General features: G+C 53.4%; 1 long non-coding RNA gene across 1 annotated transcript; it reads left to right on the forward strand.

Annotated features, from left to right (window-relative positions):
- Nucleotides 1-402: 402 nt before the first annotated feature.
- On the forward strand, nucleotides 403-21,022 carry LOC309856615. The gene is made up of 6 exons (XR_014307296.1): nucleotides 403-720; nucleotides 13,028-13,210; nucleotides 14,537-14,616; nucleotides 16,667-16,730; nucleotides 20,523-20,703; nucleotides 20,804-21,022. It is a non-coding gene; the product is annotated as an uncharacterized lncRNA (long non-coding RNA).
- The last annotated feature ends 1,200 nt before the right edge of the window (nucleotides 21,023-22,222 follow it).

Consider the following 22,222-nt stretch of genomic DNA (forward strand, 5'->3'; position numbering starts at 1 on the left):
CTTGGGGTGGCAGGTGGGGGCGGGGCTGCCCTGCCCTCTAGGGAGCAAGACTGAAGACACTTGCTTGGAGGGAGGGTGTTCTCCCCATCTGCGCTCCATTGGGGCTGGCCTGCCCCAGCCGGTGGAGAACCAGGTCCATGTGGGTAGGGCCCCAGGGTAAAAACACAAACTGGATGGAGGGGAGCACCTTGGCGAGCAGCGTGGGCTGCACCCTAGGTTTCCCTTAGGAATTCACCCATTTTTTTTTGCTGAAACCAGACAAAGTCAGGTAAGCCAGTTTCCTTATCTATCAACTGTGACCTGGCCTATCTGGCTGGGGGGTCACTCCCCACATCTCCACACTTGCTGTACCTGGCCTAGGTGAGGAGGCCCAGTGTTTATTGGCTGAGTGAAGCAGAAAATGAAAACTTGAGTTCGGGAGGCCAAGACCCTGTGTGTGGATGGCGACAGTCTCCTACGCGCGCGGGGCCCCGCCCCGAGTCTGGCGCCACCACCGGAGAGGTCCCAGTTGGCTCAGTGTCTGAGCTTGTCCTCTGGGGCCCAAGGCAGGCAGCGCGGGCTCTTGGGAAGGGCGTGGCCCAGAATCCCCACCCGAGAGCTTGGCGGTCCCTCCCGCGGGACCGCAGGGCTCCTCCGCAGGCTAAGCGAGGGGGCAGCTGGCGGTAACTGGTCTGTCTAGAGCCTGGTGGCCCCAGGAACTGCACGCCACAGCTCGAGCGGGTTTGAGACTTGGGGTGAATTCCAGGACGACCGCGGAAGCAGGAGTGGGAATGTGAGCGGTGTGCCGGGGAGAGGGGGTCATGTTGCTAGGCGTCCGGACCAGAAGACGTTCTACTCAGCACTGAAAAGGGGGACGTGGTGTGGGTGGTCCGACCCTGTCGAGTTCTTGGCAGTCTCCCGCCCAGCCGTGCTCGAAGGCGCCCCCTGGCGGGTCTATTGCTACTACCGTGCCTACCTGCAGAGCCGAGGCTCCACCCGACCCAAGGGGATCACAGGCACCCCGGCAGTCTGTACTCCTTGATCGCTTTTGCAGACTTCACAGAGTATTCGAGTGCAGGCTTCTTACGGCCTCAGTTTCCCCCTCCCAGCCCTGCTGGTTCAGGCCCCACAGCCTGGAATAGCAGGAATCCCTGCTGCTCCACACGCCCGCCCCCTCCCCGCCTCTGCTCCACAGACGGGCTTTAATAACGTCGCTGGAAAGTGACACGCGATTTATTATTAAAGTAATGCGGGGACGGGAAAGGTTTAATAAACGCGCTGCGATGCCGAGATTATTCACCGCAAATAAATGAGAGCGCGGGCGGCGTTTTAATAAATAATTTCCCGCTGCTCCCCGGGGAAGAGAGGGGAAGAGGAGGGGGAAGCCGAGCCGCTGCCAGAACTCCCGGCCTCGCCTCCCCACGGGTTTTCAAGCCTTCCCTGCGTTTTTCGTTCGAGGTTGCTCACACCAGAAATGTGAGGCTCCAGGAGGGCTAACTCGGAGTGGCCTAGGCAGGGAGGCGGGAAGACCTCTGCCTCACCCAACTTCCCCCAACTTCGGGATTCTAAGTGCTTTGCTTAAGATGAGAGAATGCTCTTCCTTCCGACTCCGAGCCAGAGATCGGTAGTCTACACTGTACTGGTGCGGGAGGGACCAGAACCTCCCCAGCCGAGGGTACTAGGTCCTAGGGTCTGGCCATTCTCTCTGCTTTCGGCTGACCCCCGCTGGCGGTCCAGGGCAGGAGGTCGGGAATACGCCGGTTAGAGGGCGGTGTGTACCGGTGCGTAGGAGCCGTGAATGACCCCGACTCCCTCCTCTGCCGTCGTGGGGCATCGGCCTGTTTATTACTAAGAAGCCTCCTAGTAGGGGTCCTTCAGCAGCGCGGTTCTGACGGGTGAAGCCTAACTTTTGGCTCACTGGTGAACCAGGGTGGATTTGAGGGCTGAGCAGAACTGGGGCCCCCGAGGGCGAGTCCGCCGGTCCAACAGAATCCTGGAGGCCCGAGAGGACGAGCCCGATTTTGGAGATGGCCGAGACTGCAGACTTTGGGGACCAAGAATTCGCCCACCGCCCTGCTGGGTGGCGGAATGAGAGGGAAGCTCTTGGGGTACATCGGCTTCGCAAATTTTGAGCGTGGTGGGCCAGAAGGGGCGACAGCTCTGGCGACACCCGTGGCCACGCTTGGGAGTACGTGAAGTGGCAGAAGAGTGCCATCTGGTGGACATTTCTGGTTGTGGCAGCGAGGTCTGGGTCAGGGGGTCTTGAGAGTTAAATTGGAAAAAGGATGCTTCTCCCATTTGTATTCACTTACTTTTGTGAACATGCGCATATGTGTTTAGTATATATATGTGGTATCTGTGTGTGACGTATATTTAATATCATTGATATATTCATAGTTATGCGTGTGCTTATAGCATTGTATATGAAGTGTATATACACATATATCATAATATATGTTACACACGTGGATTATCTAAAAGCATATGTGTGTATGTGGATAACCATGTAGATACATATGCGTGTGCATAAGCATTGTACAGAGGGATGTATTGTTACATTTGTATAACTCTATATATACATTTACTTGCAAGTATGAGTTCCATTAAGTGCCCTCCTTTCAACAAATATTTGTCATGGGCCAATGTTGTTGTAGGAACTGGAGATACATCATCCACATCACCCCTCACCTTGCAGAGCTCACATTCTATTGTAACATGTGCATGTGAATGTACATATTCTTAGAGTAATTATATATGTGTATGTGCATGGGATTGTGTGCACATGTATGTGTCACTGTCTACACACATGAGGGGAAGACAGGCTTAAACACTCCTCTGATGGACTTGGAGATTCCTTGAGCTCTTTTGTGCTCAAAAATTCTGGTGCCATCACTTAGGACTCTATTCTAAGTGTGCAGGCATCTTGAGGCAGAGAGAAAGAGACTAGAGACATAGGCTAATTACCTTCTGGGATGTACTTTGGTCACTTCCGCAAGCCCTCTAAATGCCTAGATTCTTTCTAAATGGTGAACAGCCATGGGAATCCACAGGGTGATGAGATGTTAATGATGTTACTCTCACATCTCAAAGCAAAGCATCTTGGGTGGGAAGGATGATGGTTGGGATGGGTGGGAATGGGGTCTGGGAAGCTGGGGTAGGGATGAGTTCTCTGAGGGCAGTGGTGTAGAGTCTAGGAGGGATCTGGTCTAGAATGACTCCAGGAGTTAGTTGTGGGTAATGGAAATGGTTTGAGGATTCTGGGAGGGATGGGCTGGTAGATAGAGAGAGATGGGGCCCAGGGGTCAAGAATGAGGTCAGCATCAGGGATGGAGTTGAGGGGGTACAGAGACAGAGGCACAAGCAGCAGTCTTAGGATGGAACCTGGAGGCCAGCTCAGATGGAATCATCCCTGCCTTTCTCCCCACCCTCCCTTCTCCATGCTGGGGCCCCTCTGTTCTTTCATCCTCTCTCTGCCTAAGCTGGGTCTCAGATATGCTGGTGGTAGAGGAGAAGAGTATAGGCTCCAGGGCTTGTCTTGGCTTAGGTGACTCACCGGTAGGCTAGGTAGGGCCGGGCTCCCGACGCCACTGTACCATGAAGCCTCATCCCAGCCACCTGGACCACTGCCCACCCCGCTGCCATTACCAGCTTTCAGTTTGGGTTCAGCGCAGGGGTTCAAACATGGGTGAGGCCTGGACCTGGAAAAGGTCACAGACTCCCCCTCCGCATATACACCCACACATTCCTGGGGCTGAGTGAGAAAAGGTGCTTCGGAATGATTTCTTCCTTCCTTCCCTCCTTTGCTAGATGTTTTCCAGACACGGTCAAGGCCAGAAGTCTTCAGGTACCATCCTCAGCCCTGGTCTGTGGCCACACCTTTGCCTGACTACTTAACCCTAAAACCAAGGTTTCTGTCCCTTCTTTGCCTCTTTCCCCTTCCTTCAGTCTCTCTTTCCTTCCCAGGGTTGAGGGCTTAGATCCCTGTGCTGTGTCCCCACTGGTCAGAGGAAAGGAGGAGGGGTGGAAGACATGGTCTGGCTCCTGATCTGGATTTCCTTTCCTTCTCTTTTTTTTTTTTTTTTTTTTCTTCTCTTTTACGTTTTCTCTGCTGTGGGAGTGGCTGAAGGCTCTCTGGATGAGATGAACAGTCAGGAAAGCCAGTTTGGGTGACAAATGCTGCCCCACAATCAACTCTCACCTGGTCCCCTTGGTAGGTAGCACCTTGGGAGGCAGCACGGACTTGAGGATGCTGAAGCAGCTCTGGAGGTCCCTGGGAGAAAAGAGTCTTTGTGAGAAGTGATGTGGTCTTCCAGGATGTTTCCTAGGTTGAGGACCTAAGGACAAATATTTCCTACCTCCCACCCCCACTCCCATCCCAGATCACTGAAGCTGAAGAAGGCCCTCTTGGCCTCCTGGACTCAGCTGGTCCTGGAGAAACCCAGGTTCTAACTCTGGCTCCCCAGCTCCCCCTGCCCCTCCCCCACAGTGTGAACCGGTGTCAGAAAGATTTCAGTTCTGGGGGTAGTGGGGGGGGGTGTCTCAGGGGTAATGTTCTCTCAAGGACAGTGATGGGTCTTTGGGGACAGAACCAGGGCTTGGAGGTCAAGGACAGCGTGACAAGGGCACACGAGGTTTTGCAATACAGGTTTGAACATCTAAGTGCATACCCTGGGTGATTTTCTTGGCTTCCTTCTTCTGTGTCCTTCTCTGAAAAAGAATGTAAAACTTGCTCTGTAGGGGTTATGATGACAATAGAGATCTTCTAAGTAATGTGTCTGGAACACAAAAGGTGTTCTGCAAATGGTCATTTTACTACTGCTCTTTCGTGGCAGGCGAGCTGCATGGAGCTGGGGGCGCCGAGTACAGTTTCCTGCTGAAGTGTGCGCTGGAGGATGGGGTGATCGCAGTCTTGGTGCCTGCCTGGAGGAGGCTTTAGGAATTGGGCTTTTGGAGGAGGGAAAAGGCTAAGGCAGGGTGGGGACGGCTAGGAACCAAGCTTCCAGAGAACTTGGCAGTCTTCACCCTCACTCTCAGCCCTCCCCAGGGAGCCCCTGTCACAGCCCAGGGCTCTAGCTCTGCACTTGTAGGGAGGGGCGTCCCCCAAATTCACCTCCATCCATCTCTTTTATCTGGGCTGCTGAAGGGCTGGAACTCCAGTGGGGCCTCTGATGGGGAACAGATACAGACCAGGCGGAAGCAGCCGGAACTGTTCCGAGCTGGAGCTGAGGACCGGGCCAGGGGGTCAGTGAAGACAGATAAAACTCAGAGCAGCTGGGGACTCAGGGGACCCGTGGGGCAGAGGAGCAGGAGGGGCTTTGGAAAGGCTGTGCACTGGGAGGAGGCAAGGGCCGGAAGTTTCTGATGGGGACCAGTGTCCATCCGAGATTTCAAATGTTCAGACAAGGACTTTCAGGACTCTTTGGGAGGAGGAAAGGAGCAGAGCTTCCTCCCCTAGGTATGGCTACAGGAAGGCAGGGGTGCCTGCCAGGGGTGAAGGCTAGTCTCAGGGTGAAGCTGAGCCTGAGAACAGGGTGGGCCTCAAGTTCTGGGCCAAAGGCAGGGCTTCTGGGGGCTGCCTTGCCTTTAAGACAGAGATGGGAAAAGGTTGCTAAGCTATTCTGTGATTTTAGTTCCTGTTTTAATTAACTTTGAAGGGCTTGGGGCCTCCCTGAACACCAGGGAGAGGAGCAGAGCAGACGTTTATTTTCCTCTTTTCCCCTTTAAAGACAATTTTATTAAATCACTTTGTTTTCATTCTGGCTTGAACATGGGGCATTTAAATGGAAAAGTAATTATTTCACCTCGTTTGCTTATGGAGAGGAGAGAGTCAGGAAAGGGAGGGATGCCAGGGAGAGGAAGAGGCTGGCAGCTTCGGGCCAGCCCGTGTGCGCACACACGCGTGTGCATGCACACACAGACACACAGTCGTGCTACAGCAGCATCTACATATATCCCCTCACACAGGCACACGTTGTGTACCCAGAGAAAGACAAGCCTTGTCCATCCCTCCCCAGTATAGATGCTTCAGCCCTCACAAGCGGGGGTCTACACTGTCCTGAAGACACTCCTTCCCCGAAGCTGTGCCTGTAGGGCAAAGCTCTCTATCCAGACACAAACACTCACCAACACACTGCGCTCGCGGTACGGGCACTCTTTGCAGATACTTGCACATGGCCCTTAAGCGTTGTATGTGCAGGTACACACACACACACATACACACACACACACACACACACACACACACTGGATTCAAGTCCTTCCCAGCCTCTGGAGTTATGTTGTCATCACAAGTACACACAGGTTCAAACACACAACTCTCATTCTCAGACACCAAGCACATCCTGACCAGGACACAGGGGAGCAGACTCTGGCGGGGTGGGGTGGGGGGGACGGGACACCGGGCACACACATTGTCATGGAGAAGGTGGAGGAGTCCTGGAACTCTCTCTCTCATTGGAGCTTCTGGGCCCCCAATCTACCTGTCCCCTAGGCCACTCCAAGAGTCCCTTTCTCTGCACCTATACGATCTTGGGTTGACCGCTGGTGACCTTGAGTCTGCAGCCTCTGGGAGAGAGCTACTCCCTGCCTCCCTTCCGCCTCTCTACCACCCCCAACCCGCCTCCCCCAGATCCCCGTTGCAGGGCCAGAGAAGGCCAACAAGTCTCCTCGGGGCGCGCCGTTCGCGCAGGGGCCCGGAACCCAGGTTCCAACCCTGGCTTCCCCAGCTCGCACCGCGCGGCCGGGCTGTGCGATCGGCGTCAGAGGGGTTAAAACTTCGGCAGCGCGCCCCCCTCCACTCCCACCCCTGGCTGGTACTTGGAGGGCCGGGTTCGCAGAGCCTACCTGTACTTTGTCTTCATCTGTCACCCCTTCTGACAGTCAGATACATCTTGTGGGGGGGGGCATGGGGGCGGGGGAGCCATAATTAACCTCTCCCGCCTCATACCCCAAATGCTGCCTTCTCGGCCTCGGCTGCAGCGGGGTCTGCGGGAGGGAAAACGGGAGGGAAGGGAGGAGATGGAGAGGGACAGAGGGAGAAAGCGGGAGAGGATTGAGAGGGCAGGGAGCCACCGAGAGGAAAGGCCCTGACATTTTTATTGCCCTGCCAACCTCTTTTCCACACCCTTCTTTCCACTCTCTCTTCACGGAGAATGGCGGACGGTTGGGAGGGACAATTAGAAGAACTGGAGAGAGCCTAGTGCGCTCGCCAACTCCCCGCTCCCCCTCACATGGGCGAGTTCAAGCGCCTCCGGTAGCCCTGGGGGGGAGCTGGGGCACAGTTGTGTGGGGATGGAGATTCCTCTGTCGGCTAGTTTAGTGCCAAGAGGAGACCTGAGGACGAACCCGCTTTGCTCCACGTGGCCCTGGGGATGGCCATGCCAATATCTCACATTTATGGCAAATGACTAGAGCTTATGTTAAGGATTAATTTTTGTTCCAAGCAGTGAAAGGGGAGGGGTCTTGTGTTATTCCAGGAGAGGCAAGTGGCTCCAATGCCAAGGGACCCTGGATTAAAAGCTCTCCAGATCTGGGGTGGGAGATGGATGACACTTCTAAAAAGTAAAAACAAAAACAAAAGCCTTAGGGCGGGGTGGCTGGAATCAGGGCTTAGAAAAACAGAAGACGCATTTGTTTGGGGCTAGGTCCTCTGATGAAGCAGGGGAGACTCTAGGTCAGGCAAGAGTTGTCTGCAGCCAAGGAGATGAATTTGGATGTGAACTATTCCCAGACAGACTGCTGTGTGTCCGAAGTGACCCCAGGGAGGAGCTGGGAAACAGCCAACAGCGAAGATGGGAAGGAGAGGTGTTGCTTGTTGCTGTCACTGCTGGGCCTCCTGGGGGCATAGAGAGACAGGACCCTGCCAGTCCCCCCCCCCCCCCCCCCCCGCCCCCGCCTGGGCAGCCTGAGGGCCGGGGGGATTCTAGCTTTTTCCATCTTTTTGAGAAGTTGTTAGTCAAATCTGTCATCTACAGTGTCTAAGAAATAGGACCTTTTCTCTAAAGTCTCTGCTAGAACTGTGGACATGGCATTGTCTGCGAGGCAGGATTCCTGGTTCTCATCCTGGTTCTGCCAACAGAACCAGTTTTAGCTAGCTGCATGATGGAAGATAAAGAAAGCATTTAACCTCTCTGGACCTCAGGCTGCTCATTTATAAAGGGGGGGGGGGTGGACGGATGAGACACACTATAGATATTGCCCATCCTGATGTCCTGTGATCTTCTAAGACCTGAGGAACATTAACAGGCTCAAATGTGCTTGCATCTCCCCTTACGCATGCTCAGAACCCTCCGGCCCCTGAGCAGCATATAAGGAGCCCCAAAGGTGCTCACTAGCTCGCCTGCTGCTCTCCCTGCGGCTCTGCCCCCCAACCCTCCTTGGCCCTCCCCACACTGTGCATCCCTGGACTCCCAATCATCTGTAAATTTTGCTGTGGTTGGGAAGGAGCCAGGGGCTAGGGCACCCCAACAGAAAAGCTGACTCTATATGCTTCTGTTAAGAGAAAAAGAAGAAAGCCTAGCAGAACTGGAGAGCAGAGAGCCAAGGCAGAAAGTTAGCACTGGAAAGGACTTGCCAAATGGGGAGAGGGAGCATTGAAAACGGAAGAGAGCCAGGAGAGGTGAAGAGAGAGAAAGAAGGCTCAGCCCCCTGCAGGGGACTCATGTGGGGAGTGAAGAGTGAAATGCGCTGACAGCCTTGTCAGGAAATCACCTCCAAGGGCCCCACACCCTGGTCTGTCAGTTCCATCTCCCCAGGGGAGGAGCCCCTGTGAGTCACCGCTGCCTGTCCCTTGGATTTCAGTCCCCACCCCCCAAACACACAGCTCTCCTCCAGAAGGGAATTCATTTCTGGCTATTATTTTCTTCACCTGGGGAAGTGCTGGGCATTTTGGCAGCATGAGGGGAGAGGAGAGAAGCAGGAAGGAATCAAGGCCGCCTGGGCTGGGGCCACCTGTGGATGGGGGGCGCCGGGTCACCCGGCGCAGTGTGGTGCCCCTGATTGCTGAGATGGTCTTCTGGGCAAGTGTGGCACTGAAGATAGAAGTGGGTTTTTCTCTAAGAGCATGGGGCCTGGAACAGACACATGAGGGGCCCTGGAAGAAAGCTGGGCTCTTGTTTCAAATCAGTCCTGCTGAGGGGGAGGCTTGGAGTTTGTAGGGATGGTTTGGACAGCCTCACATGTGGAGGGCAGAGTCTGTCTCACCCTTGGAGGCCAGAAATGAGTTCCACTCTCCTCAGGCACGTTCCAGACTTGCCTCCTTTCTCCTAGCTCCCCTTCTGGGGGTATAGCCCTCATCTTCCAGCTCCAAACCCAGCTCTCACCCTCAGAGCTTCCCCCTCACCTTCATAAGGTAGCTCCCTATCTGTCTGTAAGAATCCTTTTTGTTGTTTTTATTTTTTTTTATACATATTTTTTGTTTTGTTTTTATTTTTTTAAAAAAAGATTTTATTTATTTATTTGACAGAGATCACAAGTAGGCAGAGAGGCAGGCAGAGAGAGAGGAAGGGAAGCAGGCTCCCCGCTGAGCAGAGAGCCTGATTCGGGGCTCGATCCCAGGACCCTGGGATCATGACCAAGCTGAAGGCAGAGGCTTAACCCACTGAGCCACCCAGGAGCCCCTTGTTTTTATTTTTTAAATGTAGTATATGAATATAGGATTATGAGAATTTCAAACAATCCAGAAATGGGTAGAGTAAGAAGGACAAGCCCCTCTTCCCTCTTTCCCTCTGATCCTACCCTCTTCTCTAGAAGTTACTGCTCTTAACTATTTGGTGTGTCTTCTTCTAGGTCTTTTCTACATTCACCACATACATTCAGTCAGACAGACACACACCCAAATTAGGTTTAAAAACAATTATTACATAGACTTTTCATGCCATACTGTACTTTATTAGTTATTCCTTTCACTTAAATATCAGAGATATTTTCCAGGCCAGCATATAAGGACATACCTGAATGCATATAGACACACCTTACAGGGCGCTCCATAACAGAGTTAACCAATTCCTTATTAGTGGGCCTTTAGGTTGTTCCCAAGCTTGTCTCTTACAAACAATGCCACAACGAGCCTCTTTAAATATATGTCATTTTGCATAAGAATGAGTATTTCTGAGGTTCACATTTCTAAAAATGACATTGCTGAGTCCAAAGACTAGTATATCTACTTGGGCTTTTCTTTCAAGCTTGAAACCCATATTTCCAAGCAAGGGCCCATGGATGCTAGTCACTGGGCCCTGGAAACACTCTTCCATGCCCCCCCCCCCCCCGCGTCTGTGTGAGCTGGCCTGGCAAGAGGAAGACAAATTAATAATTGATGAAGAGAAAAGATTCTGTGTGATCTGAATGAATCCTGACAAGTGGCTTGGTGTGTCTCTGAATTCAGATCTGGGGGTGTCCACAGAGAGGGAGATCTCCTTGGCAACATTCCCCCCTCCACCCCGCTCACGCTTTTCTCTCCCCCTGCTCACCTGCATTTTCCCCTCGTTCCACAAAAGTTCCAACCAGTTCTCCCCCATTCCTTGTTCCAGGCCTGGAATCTTCAGGGAGAGCCTCTCACGAGGGGCCGTTTCTGGTTGGCTGTCATCCAGCTGCTGCCCACCCGCCGCATGCCATGCCAACACTAAGCAGTACCGTACGTGATCAAAGATCACAGGAACACCCAGTCCTTGGGTGAGAGGGAGGCTGGCAACATAGGGCCCATTACATGTATATATGGCATTGTTAGAGTCGACCTTCAGGCCACTTCAAGCCACATCCTGGAGGATGCTATTCTAAGGCAACTGCACGTGGGATGGGTCAGAACTCCCCATTCCTCCCCTATCCCACTGACCCCCCACCCGCCTGAGTCTTCGTGTTAAGGCTCCAGAGCTCTTCACCAAACCTAAGGGCACCTGCAGCCTTTCTACTCCCTTCCCTTGCATCTCCTCCCCTCACTCAGATGTTGCCAAATGGATGGTGAGCTTGGATGGGTCCTGGTGGCCAAATTCCAAACAAAGGGGGAGGCATCCTGGCCCCCTGCCAGTGTTCCGTCCATGGTAATTTGGCAGGAAAGCGCCAGCTGCGTTTATCCGCACATCTGTTTATGCCTCTGGCTTGTTATTTATTCTCTGCCTTTCATGGGCAGCAGAGCCAGAGCGCACCTCAACTCTTCCCAAGTTAGATTAACCAGGAAAGAAGGCTGGGACACTCAGTCACCACAAACGGTGATGTTCATTGAAGGGTATGCCTTCTCCAGCAGCTGCTGCCACTTTTCATAGAGACACAGAGGAGAGGAGCAAAGGGGAAGGGAGGGGGAGGGAAAGGGTGGGAGGAGAGAAGAGAGAGGAAGGGCTGTGGAGTTGGAGTTGAAGTTATGCTGGGAAGACCTAAGTCAGGTGGGCCAATCCCTGACCCCACTGGAGATGGGGAGAGTTGTCCAGCCAGTCTTTGAAACACAACCACTCTGACCTTCCTTCCTGCTAGACACCATGTATCAGCATGTGTGTGTTCTTTTTTTTTGTTTTTTAAGATTTTATTTATTTATCAGGCAGAGATCACAAGTAGGCAGAGAGGCAGGCAGAGAGAGAGGGGGAAGCAGGCTCCCTGCTGAGCAGAGAGCCTGATGCAGGGCTCGACCCCAGGACCCTGGGATCATGACCTGAGACGAAGGCAGAGGCTTTAACCCACTGAGCCACCCAGGCACCCCATGTGTGTGTGTTCTTGTATGGTGTGGGTGAATATCAATCCTGGGAATAAGGCTTTTAACAGAGGCTATATAGGCTAGGCTTCTTGGGGTGCTTAAATAACTTTTATTTTCCTTTTTTTTTTTTTTTTTAAATAACTTCTTGAGAGATTCCTGGGATGAAGTACTTGGTGGTGAAGAACCAGAGCCAGGCTCTGTCCCTGGGATTAAGAAGGAGAAGGAATGAGTAGAGGAGGAGGAGGAGAGAGGGAGGGATAGAGGAAGGGGAGGAGGAGGAAGAGGAAGGAGTGTTAAACAACGGACAAACATGTTCAGCGGGGAGGAAAGAGGGATGATGGGGGGAGGAGCTGGGAAGTTTGGAGATTCTTGGCACAGGTGCTATCCTTGGTCCTGACTGACAATTGGCTCAGGAATAGCCCAGAGCCCCTGACCCGAATGGGTCTCCAAACTCCCTACAATTTTCTTTGAAGGAGACTGGATGATTTTGGAGTAGAAACAAAGATCTGGAGCCTCATCTGGTGAGAACTAAACGCTCAGGTCTGACTTCTCCCACTATTACCCCATCTCCCTCCCCTGGCTTTTTCAAAGCAACTCTGTATCTGGTCAGTGCTCCTTGCAGGGGACAGGTAGGTGTGAGTCCAGAGAACCCTGGGCAGGGCTCCTGGGTAAAAGTGCAGGCATCTGAACTCTGCAACCCTTGGCCTGAGTGGGGGAAAGTGGAGTGCTGGCCTGGTCACCTTTAAAGCAACTAGACCCTGCCAAATTCTGGATAGACATTTTTCTTCTACTTTCCCTCTGCTCCTTTGCAAAACCCAAATACCAACACCATTTTTTCCCTCCTTCAAAAAATTATATGTAACGACCTATTCACAGGCAATACCTGCACAGATGGAGGTTTAATCAGCGAGGGTCTAAGCACACGGACGTTCCAGCCTAACCCAATTCCCAGTTGTTCATTAGGGGAAATATTCATCACCCAGAGATTACAGCAGGGCCAAAACTCTGAGTGGATTCTAAAGAGCTGTCAGTGGGGCAGTAACTGCACCAGCCAAGACAGGAGGCCAGACTGTGCAGAGGGTGCCTGGCAGGCCCTGGCCCTGCTCTGAGACCCCTGGTCCTATGAGGCTACTTTATAATTTTTGTTTTTGAGAATCATTGTTTATAGGACTTGGTGCCAGGCACTGAGGAGGAAGATAGAAGGGAACTATCAACTGCCTTTGGGAATCCCTCTTAAGAGGGGAGATATGTGGTCCCCTGCTTGGAGGGAACTCCCAGTTTAATGGGGGAGAATGGCCCCCGCCTTCTAGACAGCTCTCCAAAGAGTACTAACTTAGAAGTTAACAGACATCTTTGTCCTAAAATCTCTAGGAAGCGGCAAGAAACTGCCTCCTCTTGAAGGCACAGGGAGCAGCACGACTCCTCCCAGTTCCTGCAGCAAATCAGAAACAGAAGTTGGGCATAGAAGGCAAGCTGCAGACTCCAGGCCAGGGGGTACGATTACTTTCTTTCTACCACAGAGGGGAACTGGGCCAAGGGAAGCCAGGGAGACAGGTAAGGGACATCTCCTAGGTTTCCTTATCCCAAACAGATGAGACCCTCACTGGTGTCAAGTGACTTTTCCCTTCTGGCATGGATTTCCTGCCCATGTCCTCATGTGCAGTTTGGGAAGCCTGTTTGTTCATCACCACTGGCTCTCCTGGCGCCCACTGTCTATCTGCCATTTCTGTGTCATCCCAGTCAGTAGTGTTGGCGATTGTCTTGCCTTAAGGGGCACAAACTCACCCCAGATTGAGTCTGACCCAAGGGCAAGGCATTCAAGGGCTGGACTTTGGCCTCAAAGCCTGCCATGCTTCCTGTCACCTCTAGTCCTAGACATGGTCCTGTGGGCTGAGGAGAACTGGTCACCCGCATCGCCTGTGTCCTCTGCTCTTCTGCTCATTTGGCCCAGGATGGAAGGAGCAGAAGGAGGGGAGGGAGAGAATGGCACCTGTGGCCCACCCTCCTTTAGGGGTGAGGGAGAGCTTCCCGGAGGAGGTGCACTGAAGCGGAGCACTGGATGGTGAGGGGGACATGCCCAAGTGTGGGGCAGGATGGGGACTGTCAGCCTCATGGCCCCTTCTGCTCCTTATACCACTTTTCTCCCAGATTTCTGGGACAGCTTCTTAGCCTAATGCCCTTCAATGAGGTCTCCGCAAGTCCTCCTCCACCAGCCACGCCCTGCCCCACGTCCAGCTTCCCCAGAGTCTTCCCAACTCTGAGATTTCACCCAGACACTTTCCCCCTGGGGATTCAGCTGAAAGACTTCAGACCCAGAGGGGAAGGATCTAGAGGAGATGGGATCTGGGTATTCCTTAAATGGTGCTGAGAAGGCACGTGGTGCTGCTGCTCCCAGGCCCACGGTCACAGGAGGGCATCAGAGACCTGGGCATCAGAGGCTGGGAGCTGACAGAGGGGATGAAATCCAGATGAGAGACGAACAAGCCACCGAACTACAGGGACACTGAGAGTTATGGAATATGGGGATTCACAGATACCTTCCCCTTGGGGCACAGGTGTCCCCACTCTGGACTTGAGACCCGGAGCCACACCCTGCTGCTGAATAGGAAGGGGTCACACAGTCAGGCACCTGGCTTCACACTTTGTTTCCACACGCCCTAGCGGTGGCATCTTATGTCAGCCCCTGTTGTGTCTCTGACTCCACTCTCTTCATCTCTATAAAGTCAGTCAGGTTAAGAACCCAGGACAGAGATTTATTACTGATGTGACTGGACTGTGGGGGCTGGCAGCCCGGGTTCTTGATGCTCTGACTCCTTCTAAGGAGGTGGGCTGGAGAGAGGAGAGTGTGGATGCATTCAAATACACATATATTGTTTGCAGGAGACTTATTTCAAGGAATTGGCTTATGCGGCTCTGGAGGTCGGCTAGACAAGGCCAACATCTGTAGCTCGGGCAATCAGGTAGGAAAGAGAAAAGCTCAGGAACAAGCTGGCAATGGGGCATTGCCAAGAGGAGTCTATCGAGGGGAGAGCAATGGGAGAGCCTGCCCCTTTTTGCAGTGTCCTGCATCAGGAAGAGCGTGTCCCTCTCAAGCATTCCTGCTTGGGGCAGGCTCACAGGGGATGCTCTCCCTAGCTTAAGGTTGACTAATTAGGGAATTTAATGAGGTCTTCCAAATCTAGCAGGCCCTAGATAAGTGTTTCTTGAATACCAGGAGCAGGTGTGTGTTTGCTACAGAGTGGTGGCTGCCATTCTTGAGTCTGGGCCTAGCCTGGTGGGCGCATCTAAGAAAATTATACAGCAAAAATTATTTTTATGAAGATTATCTATTAGGTACTCTTTGGGGAAGTTCCCGGCAGCTAAGAGTCTCCCCAAGTGGACCTAGCAGGAATTTACACACTGAGGGGCTGAGGCTCCACTTCTCTTAACAAAGGGAGGCTGAGGGGGCTGTGGCCGTGGCTGTCTGGGGTCAGAAGCGAGGGCGTCTCTCTGGGGCTCCTGAGGTTTGGATACAATGAAGCCTGGGGAAGACCTCAAGATGGACCAGGTCCCCCGAGTTGCCCTGCCCTGGCTGTTGGGACCACTGCAGCCCGCGACAGTAACGGCCCTCAGTGACCAGTGGGGCAGCAGCAGGTAATTACCGGGCAGAGGCTGGGAACTGACAGGGTAATTATTAGCTTCTAATTGCAGGGCAAACCCAGGCCGAGATCCTTCTCTCCAAAGCAGAGGGCATTACTATTTGCATAGCAATTAATTACTTTGGGAGCTACGGAATTTAATTACCCACTAGTCCGCAGGAGCCAATAATTAAATTACTCTCAGAAACAGGGTATTTATTTCCCAGTTAGGCTGAGCAGGTAGCTTCTACCTTGGGGAGGGAGGCTGGGTGGTGACCCCTGAGCCCGTGATTGGCCCTCGGCCCAGCTGGCATAGTGGCAAAGGCAGCCCCCCAGGAGGGCGTGTCCACCTGAGCTGCAGACCCGCAAGCGCAGGCCCTGCGGAGCCCGCAGAGCTCAGAGCCCCCGGGGGGCCTTCTGCCGTGGGGCGCCAGGGGAGCTGGGCGCATGCGCACGTAGAATCCCAGAATCCCGCGTGGAGCAAGAAGAGCAAGGAGACCAAACAGGACACTTCGGCTCAGTCGTTTTGCCACAGCTGCTTGGTCTAACGTGTGTCAAAATACACACGTTACCACGTACTGGGGTCAACAGATTGATGCTGAGTCCGTCCTGGATTCTCTTTTCATCCCTGATGCCTCTCAGGGCTGAGTGGGAGGTTGGGCAGGGCTTAGGACCAAGTGGAGTGGGGTTTCAGGAGGAGTTGAAGAGTGCCTGTTTTGAAACATCACTTGGTAAAGAAAAAAAAAAAAAAAGTCAGGAAGTTTAATGTTCCTGCATCAAAATGGCCATATGTCGTATACTCTTGAGAAATGGGGGCCTCTGGGTTCTTCCAAATAGAGAGTGACACCTATGAGTAGAGCTGTGTTAGATCCAGCCCTTCTCCCCATCTTAGTAAGCAAGGTGGAGCTGGGGTCACGGAGGTGAGGGGCTGGGGGTAGAAGGATGCCACCGAGAGGGGGTGTGGTACAGCTTGCCCAGTGACTGGGACACCCTGTCCGCAGGCCTGAGAAAGCCCGGAGGTTGGGCAGCATCTGCTCTCCCATCCCCCCATTGCTCTCCCCTAAGTCCCACCACCCTGTTCTCCACCTCCACCTCCACTGTGGCTGCCTGGGCAGTCGGGAGCTGGCAGGTAGTTGAGGCAATGAGGCGTTCTCTCTATCCATTTGTAGAGCGTGGGGTGACGTGTCTGGCCCTGGTGCTGGGTAGGACAGACTGCCGCCTGGTGGTGAGTGTCCCAGTCCTTCTGCGTAGTGGGTCCCGGGGTCTTTGTGCACCATCCCCTTCTGAGGAAGGATGGAAGCAATAGGGCTCCCTTCCCTTCGTCTTCATTCTCTTTCCTGAGAAGAGTCTCAGGCAGATCAAGTGGGCAGGTTCCTCCCTCTCTTTCCTCCAGGTGACATTGGTGGGCCCCTGCTGTATGCAGGTCTGGAGCCACCTCCCTGCCCCGCTGCCTTTGGGTGAGTTCCCAACTGATAATTGCTCCCAGTCCTTGACCCCTTGGAACTCCCCTCCCAAGGACTAGAGCTGAGCCCTGCCCCCACCCCTCCAGCTTGGCCTCTGGGCCTCCCCAGGTGGGATCCTATAGGCCCTTCTAATGAAGTTCTCCCCGACTCTGTTCAGGGCACCCACCACCCGTGGAAGAGCACCGGCCGGCCCTCAGCCTCGGCTGCTGACAGCAGCAATCCATCTCCATCACAGTAATGGCGTCCCCATTAATCGGCCATAAACTAATAAAGCAAGCACTTTCCACCCTACACCCCCCCCCCCCAACTTCATTAAGTCTTTAGTACATTAATATGTCTTACTTAGTGTCAGCTAAGCCTCTTTTTCCATTTGGGGTGGAGCATGGTGGGGTGGGCGCCTTGCCCGGTGGCTGGGTGAACATGACCCCTCCCCTGGCCCGGGCAGAGGGGCTGCTGACTCAGGCCCACCCACCCCTCTCTCCCTCACCCTCTGCCCACTTTCCCTGAGGGGCCCTAGAGGCGGAGGGAAGCGGGAGCAGGAGGAACAGGAAGAAGTGGGGAGAAGCTGAGGCCAGGGGAGGCAAGGGAAGGAGGAGGAGGCAGGGCCGGAGGAGGAGGGGGCTGGCAGGAGAGGAGGAGACGGGGATGGGGGAGGAGCCGTGCACCTCCAAATTAAATTTGTGATTCAGGCATCAGATGGGCCGACAGCCAGAGATTAATTCGACTGATCGAGTTATAAAGAGCGGAAGGCCCGGGTAATCAATCTTGCAGCTGTCAGGCCGACAGGCAGGAGTATTAACCTGGCGAGACGGCACATACCGAGGACCTCTTCATTTCATTCACCCCAACCGCGTCCCTGACCACCTCTGGCCCGTCTCTCCAAATAATAATAATTGTGGCTGTTAACGATGACAGAGACAGGATGAGGGGCCGCCCCTCTGCCCCAGCCTTCCCTCCCACAGCCCTCACCCGATGCTCAGTCTGAGCAAAAGCCTGAGCAAGTAACAGCTGGTGGCCCTCTTTGAGAGGTGGGGAAACCGAGGCCGGGACTCCAACAGGACCGTTAGGCAGGCTGGAGGTGAGGTTGGGAAGGCACTAGGAGACAAGGGCAGTGTCCTAGATCCCTTTTGTTTCCCAGGGAAAGAGTTGTCCCCCAACTAGCTGGTACAAACCCTCGGTGCTTTCAGCTCTGGCCAAGGAAGCTGGGATCCAGAAGGTCCAACTGACCCCAACTCAGGCCTCTTCCCACCCTGGCCATGACTCTGAGTGCTGGGCTGGTGGGTTGGCAGCCCAGCCCAGGCCCGGACCCCCGGGCTGGGGCAGATGTTCTAGCTGGCAAACCACCTTTCCTGCTCACTCTCCCAGCTCGACAGTGTCAGTCCACACCTGGGACGGGCTGGGGGCTCCCTGCAGAGACTTGTGGAGACACCATCCCTTGGGCAGAGATGGGGTGTTGCGCGGCGGGGGGGTGCTTCCTTGAAATTGATACCTCTCAGCTCTAGGTAATTTTCACATCCTTCAAACTCTGATAACTCTTTCTTCCTTGCTCCAGGGAAAGGAAGGGGGAAGGAGGAACACCATGTGTGTGCTTGTGGGTGCGTGTGGGGGGCACGGATACAGACGTGATGGGGGCACCTTTAGGGCTTATTGGGAGTGAGCCAGGACTGAGTCTGCCCTCTGAAATCCTCAGGCCAGGGTAGGCTATAGGTAGTGGAGGCCTCGGAGGGTCGAGGTGAGGAGACAGGGTCCTCTCCACTTTTCTTAGTGAGAACCAGTGGGATAGCGGAGGAGGCCATGGTCCCTAACTTGGTCTAATAGTGTTATCTGTTATTATTGTTATTCTTACTGACAATCTAGGGACCATCTCACCCAGCAGACAATACAACTGTCATTTATTGTGTTCTAAGTATCTCTAGGTACAAGCTAAGTGTTTTACATACATCACAACTTTTTTTTTTTAATTTTTATTTATTTGACAGAGAGAGAAAAATCACAAGTAGGCAGAGAGGCAGGCAGAGAGAGAGAGTGGGGAGGAAGCAGGCTCCCTGCGAAGCAGAGAGCCCGACGTGGGACTTGATCCCAGCACCCCGGGATCATGACCTGAGCCGAAGGCAGAAGCCTTAACCCACTGAGCCACCCAGGCACCCCATACATCACAACTTTAATGTTCACAAAAAGCTCTATGAAGTAGGTTCTATTTACAGCCCCATTTTACAGATGAAAAATTGAGGTTCAGAGAGGTTTGGAGGCGTGCTTAAGCTGGCATAACCAGGAAATAGTAAAGCCCATACTTGCCACTACCTAGCGCCTCAGTACAGGCTAACTTTACCCAAGCCCCCCCAGTGTACCCCGGGCCCCTTCTCAGTGGGCTGATCCTGGATATCTCCGGCTGAGCTTACTAGGACACTAGATCCCTCTGGGTGTGAGGTGGGTGGGGAGGGTGGCGCTGTTTGTTCAGGGGAGGGGGGGTGCTTGGTGTCAGAGAACACTCATCCAGGGCAAAGAGAAGAATAGGGGCCCCACCCGGGGAGGCTCCCCAGTGCCCTGCCCTGGAGTAACCCCAGGGAGGAGGATTGCCCCCTCCCCAGGCCCCATGGCCTTTTGGGAAAGGAGAGGGTGCTGACATACCCACATTCCCCCTCCTCCCTACACCTCTCCAGGGCTGGAACAATTGGAGAGGTTCCTCGCTGGGTGTGTGTGGCAGGGAGGGACCCCGACTGGGATGGGTTTGGAGAGAAAGCTCTCCTTCTCTCCCCGGACCCCAGCTGGGGCTGGGCCCAAGGCGGGGTGGGGGAGTGGGTCTGACTGGGCGGCAGCCAGGCCAGCCCCTCTCTCCCAGGCTCCCTGGGACCCATTTCAAGTGGCTGCTTCCAGGCTGGGCCTGCCGAGGGAGGGGGAGCGGGAACAGGGAGCTTGTTTCCAAGCAGAGGTTCAAGGGTCTCCCTTCCTGAGCCCCTGCCCCCTTGCTCAGGGCAGCCATTGATTCTGCCCTGTCAGTCTCAGGCGGCCCCTCCTTCAGCTCCATCCGGGGCTGTGGCTGTGGCTCAGGACAGCATGCCACCCCCACCCCATCCTGAGGCTGTTCTTGTCCTTGGGGTGGGGTTGGATGAAGACCCCTCGCATAGACCCTCCGGGAGCAGAATCCCCGAGTCTTCAGGTTTGGATCATGGGGGTAACAGAGGATTTATTCTGCTGTGATTTCCTTCCACACCCCTGGTTCTCCCTCCTTCTGGTTTAGGCCAGATCCTGGGTCTGGGCGTGGTCTCTAGCCCGTGTGGGAACTCTTATGGTAGTAGTGTTAGGGGGTGTTCTCTGGCTTCTAACCCTCTCACCCCATCAAGGCAGGGGTGGGATGAGACTGTCTAGGGCTGTCTTGTAATTCCCGTCACGGTCCCTTGGATCTGCTCTGTGCTGTAGTTCCCTATGTAGGGAGCGGCCCTCATGACCTCTACCTCCTTCAGAGGGGGGAAAGGTGGGTTGCTGGGGTAGGGAGAGGAGAGGTCATTTAAGACAAATCAGGTAGAATGCCTGTTTCAAATCCTGGCTGTCTCTGTGAGCCTCAGTTTCTTTATCTGTGAAATGGGAAGAATAGTGTGCACTTCCTTGGCTTGTGGTGATGCTCGAGTGATATGTGAGAGTGGGTCTCTCACGGTGTCTGGCACCTTGTAGATTTTGAATAATTATCAAAAGCATCAGCCAGAGCAGGGGAGACCCAGGGGCGTGGTGAAGGTATGGGCTTTAGGAGAGAATGACTCTTCCTCACCCTCAGCCTCCCTTGTCTCCCAGCTCCTGATCCCTCCCTAGGTGACAAGCCCAGGCAGAGAGGCCCTGAACTTGGACATCCCACTCTGAAGAACTCCTGGACAAGACAGGGAGAACATCTGTGTGCTGGACAGGGTTGAGCTGGAAGACTGTGTGTGATTCCACATCCCTGCTTCAAGAAAGGAATTGTTTGGACATTAGCCAGGTGGTGTGTATGTGTGTGTGCATGTGTGTGCATGTGCGCACATGTATGTGTAGGCTCAATGGCTGGCCTCAGAATTCTTGCTGATTAATCTCGCACCCAGCCCTGGTCCAGAAGCTCCAGGCCTGAATTGGTGTCCAATGGACCTGAGGGGTCAGAATCAGGCCCAGGAAGATGGATTTCCCCGTCCCCTCGGCCCCCACCCAGCAGGGGAGGGAGAAGGCTGCTTCATTATGTTTAATGGGATTATTGGGGAGGGGGGACAGTAGTCATGGGGCATTAGCTGCTAATTGGGTCCATAATAAAGTTAATAAAGCTCTTATGGTCTTTGCCATTAACTGTAATTAAGGGGGTGCTCTGTGGCAGGATGGGGAATATTGGCCGGGAACGGGTACTCAGCTCTCACTGGTAGAAGGAGCCAGAACAGGAGCAGGTGACAGGGAAGTTGGCAGCTATGCCAAGGCTGGGAGCTATCCTTGGAGAGCTGGAGGGGGTGAGGTGGACAGGAAGAGAAGGGGTCTGCCATGTGCTATGCATAAGAGCAGGAGGGAAATTCTTAACCCCAACCCAGATGTCCACGCCCTTGAGGAGGCTCGGAACACGGGAGAAATGGCACCTCCAAGGAGAGATGGTATGGACCAGCTGGAGCTTTGGGGCCTGACTCTGGCTTGGGTGTGCTGTGGACCTTGGGGAGATTGTATAACCTCTCTCAGCCTCCGTTTCCCAACAGGAGGATAATAATTGCTCCTGTCAGTTGCCGAAGCTGGTGTGGAGGGAGGAAACCAGATGAATGACTGTGGAGCTGTTGTTCTTTATCAAGCTTTTATTTATTTGCTTGTGTAATTACGCAAGAAGGACTTTAGGTCTTACTGTGGATGCAGAAGCATAGAGTGGACGTCCCCTTCCCATTTTTCCTCTGCCATCACTTTGATGTCTATCTTTCTAGAGTTTGGATGATACACTTACATGATATCTATGTACATTGAGAAACATACAGCTTTCTTTTTCTCCTTCCTTCCTTTTCCTCCCTCCGAACCCCCTTCCTCTCTTCCTTCCTTCTCCGTCCTGCTCCTTTTCTTTTTCCTTAAATGGAATGATATTTTTGTACTGGTTGGCAATTTGCTTTTTCCTCTTACATGTGTCTTTGTAGCGTTTGCCTGTCAGTACGAGCAGATCAGGTTCATTTTCGGATGGCTGCTCGCTATTCCACAGTTTGGATAAACCATTACTTATTTCAATGCTGAACCTATCGGTGAGCGTGTAAGTTGTTTCCACCGTATGACATTTAAACAACGGACCATCCTTGGATCATCTTTGTGTACTTGCTTATTTCTATAGACTGGATTTCTGGAAATGGAATAGTTGGGCCCCAGGATATATTTTATTTAAATTTGTGGTATCATGAACTTGTTTGTTTTTGAAAGGTCAAATATGTACGAAGGTCAAAAAAATCATGAAGTACAAAGGATTGTCACTCTTGCCCTCAGTAACCCCACTGTTCCTTCTTAAAGATTTAAAAATA

Source organism: Mustela nivalis, assembly GCF_964662115.1.
Source record: "Mustela nivalis genome assembly, chromosome: 2".
NCBI classification, from domain to species: Eukaryota; Metazoa; Chordata; class Mammalia; order Carnivora; family Mustelidae; genus Mustela; species Mustela nivalis.